We start from the raw sequence: 11,535 nt of genomic DNA on the forward strand, positions 1-11,535 counted from the left end.
ATGATAGATTGTGTCTGTTTGTTTATTTGTTTTTAAACTACAAATCTTAGAAGCTAGAGTCATAGAATTCACTTATTAAAATATGGAAATTCAAGCGGACATGTACTTAAAATTAAGTGTGTAGGTCCCATGTGTGGAATTCAAGGTAAGAGTCTCTAAACCATGTAACTCGCACCATTTAAAACTGATGTTAAACATCATTATATTTCATCAAAAACGATTGAGTAAAATCTACATACTAATGTCATGATAAAAGCTCTGTGGCCAACTGAATGTTGGCTGTTGAAATCCACTCAATGGCTCTTCAGAAATAACCTCACAATCTAGTCCATAAAGATTTAATCCAAGACATCCTTAGTTATTGGAAAATTCTATTCTCACATGGGGTCATGCTGATGGCATTTAGCAGCGGTTCTCAACCTGTGGGTCATGACCCCTTTGGAGAGGGCCGAATGACATATTTCCAATGGTCTTAGGAACTGAGACATCACTCCTCTATCTGTCTCCAGGTGGGTCTGCTCACATGCAGGTAAGCCCACATATGAGCACCCAGCTTGAAGACCGTTACCCATGCTACACCATGCTTCAAGACAAGATTTCATTTATTTGTCATTAGCAATAAATATTTCACAATATATAATTGCATATTGTTTTGTGATTAATCACTATGCTTTAATGGTGTTCAATCTGTAACAATGAAAATACATCCTACATATCGGATATTTACATTACAATCCATAACAGTAAAAAAATTAGTTATGAAGAAGCAACGAAAATAATGTCACGGTTGGGGGTCACCACAACATGAGGATCTGTACTAAAGAGTCATGGCCTGGGGAAGGTTGAGAACCCCTGGCATATAGCAATGTCATGGTTGTCGTCTCGGGATACAGCAAACAGTTAGCCATGTGTTGGACTACGAGCTGAAAATCCATTCATTCCAACTTACCTAGAGGAGCCTCAGAATCTATTTCCAAATGGCCATAGCCTCACAGATGTGTACAGCACTTCGGCTTTGAACACAGGGTTATCGTGAGTCAGAACGGACTCGACAGGAACTATTATGAATTGAATTATGCCCCATAAATTTGCGTGGAAATTCTAATCTATTTGCTTGTAGTTGTAATCACATATGTGACTTAATTATTTTGATGTGTTAATAAGACAAGATTTATGGCAGATTCTATACAGATCCTGAATTTACCCTAATGTGAACAAGTTGAAGAGACTCCTGGCAAAAATGTTTGACATTGTTCATCATTAATTGGAGGTTAAAGTAACATCACTAAAAGAATGATGGCGGATGTAGCTGAGATGAATGGCTCCCAAACAGCACTTTAGATGGACAGCAGCAGGGGATTAACATGCACTCCTTTATAGCTTTGGAGGAACGGAAGTAAATTTGATGGGTAGTAAATGAAAGACATGTAAATTCCTTAAATAAATTTATTAACATTAAATAAGATTTATAAAATAAAAGCTTTTACACTGTAAAAAGCAAAAAGAGAGAGAGAGACGACATTTATGTCATGTCACTGCTGTTGTGTAGTTATGTAGACTCATACTGACCCTATAGGACAAGGTAATACTGACTACATAAATGTACAAGACTCTGACTCTTTCCAGAAGTCCAAATCCTGCTCTTTCTCCAGGGGGCTGGTTAGCAGCCCAAGAGGAATCAGTCTACTGCTACACTCCTCGTGGTTATGTAAGGTATATTTAAATCCAATCTCTTTTTTATATGGACGAGATTAAACAAGCAAATAGAAGAAGCAGAGAAAAAAGCTTATAGACACCATGCCACATCACCAAGGAGACAAAGAATTATTTTGCATATGCGGAACCTGTTGGAGAATCAGGAAGCAGTGTGGGAACAGTGCAAGGAGTGCTGCCTCCTTGGAAATGGGAAGAGTGTGCATCAGTGTTGTATCCTTTCAACTTACTTTTTTTTAAAATGTCTGTAACAAAAATTATCCCTGAGGCTCACCACCAGAGGAACAGGGCCCATGAGTTACAGTGTCTCTGTGGCAGCCTGTTGGGTCAGTGCCAGCCATGGATGGGGCCGGCACTGAACTTGACACAGCTGCATCACCTCACTTTTTCCACCTGTATGCTGAACAAATATTCTGAGAAGTTTGACTACGTGAATAATAATGTGAAATCAAGAGCAGAAGAAAGCCAGCCTGCGATATGCAGATGACACCACCTTGTTTGCTGAAAGTGAGGAAGACTTGAAGCACTGACTAGTGACGACCAAGGACTGCAGCCTCGTATTACAATTTAATGTAAAGAAAACAAAAATCCTCACAACTGGACCAATACTTAACATCATGATAAAGCAAGGAATCATTGAAGTTGTCAAGCATTTGTGTCTTGCTTGGATCCACAATCAATATTTCGGAAGCAGCCATCAAGATATCAAAGGATGCATTGCACTGAGCAAATTTGCTGCACAAGACTTATGTAAAGTGCTGAAAAGCAAGGATGTTACTTTGAGGAAGAAGGTATAGCAGAACCAAGCCATGGTATTTTCAATCAGCTCATCCGTATCTGAAAGTTGGATATTGAATAGAGAAAACTGAAGAAGAATCGAATTATTTGTATTATAGTGATGAAAAGAATATTGACACTACTATGGACCGCCAAAAATCAAATGAATCTGTGTTCAGAACTGTACAGCCAGACTCCTCCTGAAAGGTAGGGATGGTGAGTCTTGTACTAGGACATAATATCGAGCGAGACCAGTCCATGGAGTGTATCTTATTTGGTAAAGTTGAAGGGCAGAGATAAAGTAGTTGTTGATGTTGTTAGCTGTCATCGAGTCAGTTCTGACCTATGCACAATAGAACAAAACACCACCCTCTCCTGAGCCATCCTCAATTGTTCCTTTGCTCGCACCCATAGTTGCAGGCATTGTGCCAATCCAGCTCTTTGCTGATCTTTTTTCCACTGCCTGTTTACTGAGCATAATGTCCTGCTCCCAGGACTGGTCTCGCCTGGCTACGTGCCCAAAGCATGTAAGACTAAGGAGCACTCGGGCCTTATTTCTTCCAAGACAGATCAGTCTGTTCTTTTTCTTCTTTTACAGTTTAAAATTTTTATTTAACTAGATAGGAACGTATGATAAGGTAAGTGAGATTTGTTCACTTTCCTTCTTTTTTTACATTTTATTAGGGACTCATACAACTCTTATCACAATCCATACATATACATACATCAATTGTATAAAGCACATCCATACATTCCCTGCCCCAATCATTCTCAAAGCATTTGCTCTCCACTTAAGCCCTTTGCATCAGGTCCTCTTTTTTTCCCCTCCCTCCCCTCTCCCCCCTCCCTCATGTGCCCTTGGTGATTTATACATCGTTATTTTGTCATATCTTGCCCTATCCGTAGTCTCCCCTCCCCCCCCTTCTCTGCTGTCCCTCTCCCAGGGAAGAGGTCACATGTGGATCCTTGTAATCAGTTCCCCCTTTCCAACCCACTCGCCCTCCACTCTCCCAGCATCGCCCCTCACACCCTTGGTCCTGAAGGTATCATCCACCCTGGATTCCCTGTGTCTCCAGCCCTCATATGCACCAGTGTACAGCCTCTGCCCTATCCAGGCCTGCAAGGTAGAATTCGGATCATGGTAGTTGGGGGGAGGAAGCATCCAGGATCTGGGGGAAAGCTGTGTTCTTCATCGGTACTACCTCGCACCCTAATTAACCCATCTCCTCTCCTAAACCCCTCTATGAGGGGATCTCCTTTCAGTCTGTTCTTTTAACAGCCTTTCAAGGTTCTTCTCAAGTGTCACAATTCAAATGCTTCAATTCTCCTTGGGTCTTCCTTACTCAGGGTCTAACTTTCACATACATATGAAGCAATGGAAGTACCATGGCTAGGGTGAGGCTCTATACCTTAGTTTTCAAAATAATATCCTTACTTTTCAATATTCTAAAGAAGTCCAGTGCAGCAGATATACCAAATGAAACGTGTCCTTTGATCTCTTGACTGCTGGTTCCATGAGCATTGATTGTGGATTCAAGCAAGACAAAATCCCTGACAACCTCAACCTTTTCTCTGTTGATCATGATATTATCTATTGAGCCAGTTGTGAGGATTTTAGTGTACTTTCTTTATTGAGTTGCAATCCATGCTGGACTGTTATTCTTGATCTTCATCAGCAAGTGCTCCAAGTATTGCTCACTTTCAGCAAGTTAGGTTTGTCATCTGTATATCACAAGTTGTTAATAAACTCTCCTCAATGCCTGGTGCTCTATTCTTCTTCAGATAACCCAGCTTCTCTGATCATTTGCTCAGCATACAGATTGAAGAAGAATGGTGACAGGACCCTACCCTGACAAACACCGCTCCTGTTTTAAACCATGCAGTAATCCACGTTCCGGTCACACAAGAGTTTCTTGTACAAATGTTGCAGGAGCACAATAAAGTGTTCTGGAATTCCCATTCATTGCAAAGTTATTCATACTTTTTTATTATTCACACAGTTGAATATTTTTAAATAGTTTATAAAACACAAATATCCACATGTTTTCATATCCTCAGCTTTGGGATAAGGTCCATCAGACATCCCTTGTTGCATGGCCTCTTCTGAATCTGGCTTGGACCTCTGGTAGCTGCCTCTCAATATACTGCTGCAACCATCATTGGATAAGATGTAGCACAATTTTCTAACATGTGATATCAATGCTATTGTTCTATAATTTGAGCATTTTGTTGGGTCACCTTTATTTGGGATCGGCAAAAATATATGGAACTCTTTCAATAAGTTGGTCAAGCATCTATCTTCCAAATTGCTTGGCATGTGTGAATACATGCTTCCAGTGCTTCTTCAGCTAACTGAAACATTTTAGTTGGCATTCCATCAATTCCTAGAGCCTTGTTTTTGGCTAATGATTTCAGTTCAGCTAGAACTTCTTCCTTCAGTACCATAAAGTAGAGGGGCAACAAAAAGAAGACCCTATACAAGATGAAATTATACAGTAGCTGCAACAATGCACTCAAAATACGAATACTTGTGAGGACGGTTCAGGACAGGATAATATTAGTATTTCATTCTGTTGTGCATAGGATGCTGTAAGTCAGAACTGACTAGAAGGCACCTAACAGTGATGCAGTAGTTAAAGTACCATATTGCCAGTAGACTCTAAGCCATCCATGGTAGATAAAGTAGTAGTCAACTTCTGTAAATATTACAGCCTCAGAAACACTACAAAGCCATTCTACACATCTATCCTATAAGATCACAGAGTCTGAACTAATGATGATAATAGGTTTATGTCTGTGGTTGTAATCCCATTTTGGAATGTATTGTTTTTGTTATGTTGATGAAGCAGGATTAGTGTAAGATGTTGCTTAAACCTATATCTTTTGAGATGTAAAAAAGATTAAACATGCAGGAAAAAAGAACAGAGATGGGGGAGGATAGATACCCTGATTGATGACGATCAACAAAAAGCTAAGGAAAACAGACTTTCCCCCAGAGGCCACAGAAAGTTTTGCCCTAAATTTAGACGCCTTGGCTACTAATCTGTAATGAAAGTAATGTTACTGTGTTAAAGCCACCCATTTTTAAAATTTCCATTATAGCAACATTAGATTACTAAAATTGAAATTAACAAAAGCAACAATGTTATAGTAAACCATCTGAGAATTGGTTTATCCATGAATTCTTTATCTGAAAATTGCTGTGCCAATATTTTTCTTTGTTGCAGTAAATAGCTAATTTACACTGCTTTTTAAAAATAAATTATTCTCAGAGGGTTTTAGAAGTCTTGCTCAGGATCATTAACATGGATTCCAAAATCCCGGTAGAAAGAAAAAATTAAAACAGAAAAGAAGCATTCACAATATCTATATATGTCAAATGACTGAAGAGAAGTTAAGGTTTTACCCAAAGGTATGTTGCTGTTGTTGTTGTTAGGTTCCATCAAGTCAGTTCCAACTCATAATTGCCCTGTGTACAACAGAATGGCATGTGCCCCTATGCCATCTTCACAATTTTTCTTATCTTTGAGCTCATTGTTGTAACTGCTGTTAGTCCATCTTGCATGAGTCCTGAAGCACTCCTTCACTGCCCCTCCACTTTCCCAAGCATGATTTATTTTCCAGGGACTGGTCTCTCCTGGAGTATGTCCAAAGTACTGGTCTCACCATCCTTGCTTCCAAGCTGCTTTCTTGACTGTACTTCTTCCGAGAATGATCTGTTTGTTCTTTTGACAGTCCAGGGTACTTTCAACTTTTTTTGTCAGCATCATAATTTCCCCCGTCTTCCTTATTCCATGTGTAATGCCACATGCATACGGGGCGATTGGAATAGCATGGCTTCACTGCGTGCACATCCGTATGATGACTCTACTTTGAGAAAGTAGTTCTTCCTCGGTCACAGTGAGGCCTTCTCAGTGAGAGGTTCGTCTTCTGGCATCATCTCTGACAATGCACTGCTGCTTTCTGACAGTGTACTGTTGTTTTCAGAATATGACAATGTCCTGTTGCTCTCTGTAAGATTTTCAGGGGCTAGTTCTTCAGAAGTGGACACCCTATTTTTTTTCCTTAGTCTAGGAGCTCTGAGGAAATGTACTCACTTTAGGTGACACTGTTGGTATTAAAATATCGAGATTGCTTCTAGCATCGCAGCAAAACACCAGCTCCCATATAAATGATCAAGACTCTAAAATAGTCATGAATGATTTCATAGACAATGATACCCCTAAAATGGATAAACAAGTATATTTTGAAGGAAATAATCCCTCATTGAATGAATTGGTCTCTTCTTTTATATAATATCTGAGTAGTTATAATATTATCATTAAATTGTATTGGTTTATTTGCCAATTTATTTTAAAACTACAAAAAACTTCAATGAAAGTTTCTAAAGTTCAGGTTCCATAGACTCCTTTTCTATTAAAGTGGTGTAGTGTTTTCTCTACTGTGCCCTGCTTTCTTTCATATTACATAGATTATTAATTTCTAGAGCTAGTGTATTTTTAAAATTATACTGGATGGCTTTTAAGAAGAGGAGTCAATTGACTCACAATTCTGGTAGCTAAAAGTCTAAATCAGGGAAATATAATGTTCATTCTTTATAAGGACTCTAAGAAACTATTCTATGGCTCTCCCATAACTTCTGGTAAATCCAAGTACTCCTTACAGTGCATGGGAACATCACATGGTGCCACTCCTCTGTCACTCTGCATCTACTGGCTTTCCTTTATAAGGACACCAGTCATGTAGGATTAAAACCCAGCCTCGGGATAAGCAAACTGATAGCATCTGCAAAAACCCTATTTCAAAAGAAACTTGTGTTAACAGGTACAAAGAATGACCACTATGTCAACATAACTACCTTAGCGTTGCCTGCTTGAAGACTAGCACAATTCAACTCATCACACATGGAAACTCCCTAGCCACAGCACCACCATGTCTCCTCTGCCCACGGGAAACGCTGCTTATCAACATGGCATCTTCTCAAATGGAATTTGTATGTCTTGGTCCAGCACTGTCATTAGTTATTTTTCATAAAAGCACTGACTTCATGTGGTTGCTGTGCATCGTAGATTAGTTAATTAAGAGCTAAGAATATTAATCAATAATTATAACCATTTAATAATTGATAGTGATGATCAGTAATATTGTCATGACGTAGCAAGGCTCCAATGAAATAAAAGCTGTTGGCACCTCTGCTTTTGTCCTCGCTTTAATGTGGAGATACTAGTACATCTTTAAATCCCAAGAAAAATTCTTAATGAATTGGACATCTCTCTGAAAGTTTCTGTCCAATACATTTTGAATCAAATAAAAACTATTTTGTTCTATCTGATGCAAACTTAAAATACTTTATAGTTAAAAATCTAGTGTAAACCAGGTATCATAGGGACAAGATTCCACCATAGCTAATCTTCTAATGGTTTGACGTGAGATCTAGCAGGATTTATGCTATGAAGGAGACGATTAAGATGCAGATATCTTCCAACATCACGCAACTCAGAAACAGTGGCGCAGATATTTGAACTTGACAACTATGCTTGGCCGAACTACATCTCCCATAATTCTGTTTCCTGTATGTTTCCAATTAAGCTGGGCCACCTAGTCTTTATCAAAGAAGCTGCAGCCATTTTGAAAGTCATACATCTATTGAAAGTCACTTATCTATTGATTCATCTCATTGACCAGCGGTAAAGCCCAAGCTGCAAAAATGTTACCTTCCCCTCAATTCTCCTTCAGCTTCTTCAAATCTGATGCAGTTTTGTGTCATTTAGCCCATGTTAAAAGGGCCCGGCTTTTCTCAGAACACCCTTACTATCAAGATCAGAGGCTGTAAAAACTGACAAAGATTTGGTTCTCTCTTCACAGGCTCTTACTCATGCGTGTGCGTTCCAACATGTCCTGCCTGCCCTTCACTTTTAATGCATCCCCCCTTACTACTGATGACCCTGAACACGTCCAGCATCAGTTTCACACATGATGACAATGGCCTTACATGGGCTGCTTAATCAGTTCTGGAAATTGTGTGAGGTCAAATCTTTGCTCAAAATTTTTTAAATTCCATATTTTGGTGCAATCAATTATTGAATTTGGCTCTTATAGCCTTGGTCTTTGTAACTCCCATCAAATGACTCTTTCTTGATGGGTCAAGAGGGTAAAAAACAAAAACAAAACCTACTGCCATAGAGTTGGGGTCTATACGGACAAGAGAGGCTGGAGGAAAATGCCGCTAGGAGTCAGTGTGACTGTTTGTTAACAAAATTCATGGTGGTGATCAAAGCCTGGAATGCTAACCTATGAATTAGTCAACTGTTTCCATCCTGCTGGGCATAAAAGGAGCCAGCTCCGAAATGAGAGCGTTCTCAGTACCACTGAGAAGGAAGAGCCGGGAGTACGTTAATGCTCCTTGACCCAGGAACAGAAAGTTCTGACCCTACAGAAGTCCCAGAGGAGAGGCTGCCCCCAGAACACAACACGAGATACACATATAAATCAAATAGGTAAATATTCAATGAACTACTTTACTATGCTGATTTAACATCTATTAAATCCACTTCCATAAAGGCAGCTCTAACTCATAGTTATCCTAGTAAGGATTTCCAAGCCTGGAGGTCTTTCCAGGAATATACACACTCGTGTTTTTGCAGTGGAGCCGCTGGTGGGCTTGGACTCCTGACCTTGCCCCAAAGAATCTTTAGATAAGCGTCCTGGTGGTATACGTTTGTTGCCACACACATATACCCACGGTAGTCAACACATATTTACTTCTCTGAGTGAAAACTGATACAGCAAGCAAGCCTCTAAAATACTGCAGAATTGGTTCTTTCTAAAAATCAGTGTTCTCTATTTCAGTAATATACTAAAGACCTAACAATTTCGATGACCTTCTCACCAAAATAGAGAGCCAAGGAGCCTCAGCAGCTTCTCCCTCACTGAGCTGTGTCATCATCAACAACTAGCACATAACTCCAGACAGCCAAAGTGCGAGCTGTTTCAGAGCTTGATGAATAATTTTATGGGCCTTCTTACTGCTGTCATTGTCCTGACAGGATGATTGAATGCAACTCTTGTACCATACCAAGGGGACCTACCCACAAAGGGCACCACATGTTTCTGCGCGCTTCTCAATGCATGCTTACAAGGCAGCACTGCAGTCCTCAAACCAGCCACCTGTTACTCCAGGGGAAAGTAAACTCTGCTAACCTTCCATAAAAAACTCGCAGATCAGAACTCCTCGCTTCAAATGGCAGGCACATACATCCCTATAGAATTGGGTAACGAGCAGCCTCTGTACTCTAATCACAGCAAATGGTGGTGGAGAAATGTTTTAATTCACGCAATTTAAGCACTTAAAAATTTAAGGAGGGGAGTAATCGCATTAATAGATAGCTTCCTTTCAATTCAAAAGGTTATCTGTCAATCTTGTCTTGTTTTTCTCCGCAGCCGTGTTAGGTCCTAATAGCTCAGTCTACTGGTGCTCCCTCCTGTTTCCATTTCTATGCAAATCCTCGTGTATTCCAAAAATAGATCCATATTCTCACTCTCTCACTACTTTCTCTGTAGTCTACTTTGGTGTAACTTAGATGTAGCTCTCAGTGAGACTCGGAACCTGGTGTTACAGTCAAGGCTGCTGATTTACATGGCTTTCCGCTCTTCACAAACAATAAAATGCAGAAGTAATATTCCCACAACTACATCTTGAGATGCTAGTCACCCTCTTAGCCAAAGTACTCCTTTTCTCCTTTTGTGTCTTCAATTCAGAAAGCTAAAGCCTGCCCAATTCTTGCTCCTGCCGCCTGCTTCATCACGGGCCTGCTGAGTAGGGTTCTGGATTTCTTCTCTGCGACTAGCTGTGGTCTTACACAAACAGTCCACCTTCCAAGACACTGCACAGTCTCCAAACGGGGTCCTGTTGAGTGTGGGCTCATGGAACAGTCTCATAAACATGGCCATGGCCATAAACATCTTAAATCTTACACACAGCCTCTCTTCTTTAAACGCCGCTAAATAAACCCAGCCCCCAGTCTCAGTAAGACTGGATTCCTGAGACTTTTATGATATATTTGACAACAATGAAAAGCTAGCGATTGCATCCAATCCTTTTTCTTATCTTGCTATGAACTCATATTTTGAATTTATTCATTTAATAACTTGATAACGAAGTAGCCGAACCACCTATAAAAGACACACACGTCAGAAATTAGGATCAGAGCCTAAATTGTGAGACTCCTGTGTGCAGAAGGCTATGGAGGACAGTGGGAGCCCAGGATTCACTCGTGGGAACTACATAGGAAATAAGCCTCCCGTGACCTCCCTCTATCCACAGTAGCAAGTTGGGAGGACAGTGGTTACTAAATAGAAGGCACTGGAGAGATGAGTATAAAGATCAAAGGGATGAACCTGACTTGAACAGTCAGAACTGTGTCAGTTGACCGCCCCTCTAATGCATGCTGGACCTGATCTGGTTTGCAACATTTTGTGTATTTTTGTTTTGCTTTCTTTAGCTTGTTCATATGCGGTTGTCTCTCAGAGGTGTAATGTCATCGGAGGTCACCTTGTTGAAGCTGTGTTATCTATTTGTGTTTCTGTATGACACTCAGGATTGATGAACCTATAGGGACAGCAAGTAAAATAAGGGTTTGGGGTGGTGGGGAGAGGCCTGGGGGTGCAGGTGGGCAGGAATACCATGAGAGTGGTGGTAAAAGGGAGAAGATGTCAAGGCATCCAGGAAGAAAAAAGATGCTTGGAAAATGATTATGGTAGTAATTATACACTTCTGCGTGACATGATTGAACTATGGAATTATATGATGTATGTATTAATTCCCAATTAATAATACATTTAAAAATAAAATTATTTTAATAAAGTTGCTCTAAAAGTTCCAAAAAACAAAAAGAGATGGATACGTAAGATGGATGGGTGGATATGTAAGAAATAAACAATTGTGAAGTGGATGTAGCCATATGAATATTCTGCCCTGTATTTCCTTCATTGAGTGTCTATGGCGTGGCAGAGTACGGGGATCTACATCTGCTTTAGAAAACAGTC

General features: G+C 40.0%; 1 non-coding gene across 1 annotated transcript; it reads right to left on the reverse strand.

The window, feature by feature from the left end:
* Positions 1-1,952: 1,952 nt before the first annotated feature.
* On the reverse strand, positions 1,953-2,088 carry LOC142460527 (small nucleolar RNA SNORA5). The gene has a single exon (XR_012786716.1). It is a non-coding gene; the product is annotated as a small nucleolar RNA SNORA5 (small nucleolar RNA).
* Between the last annotated feature and the right edge of the window lie 9,447 nt (positions 2,089-11,535).

The sequence above is a fragment of the Tenrec ecaudatus genome, chromosome 10, assembly GCF_050624435.1.
Source record: "Tenrec ecaudatus isolate mTenEca1 chromosome 10, mTenEca1.hap1, whole genome shotgun sequence".
Lineage (NCBI taxonomy): Eukaryota > Metazoa > Chordata > Mammalia > Afrosoricida > Tenrecidae > Tenrec > Tenrec ecaudatus.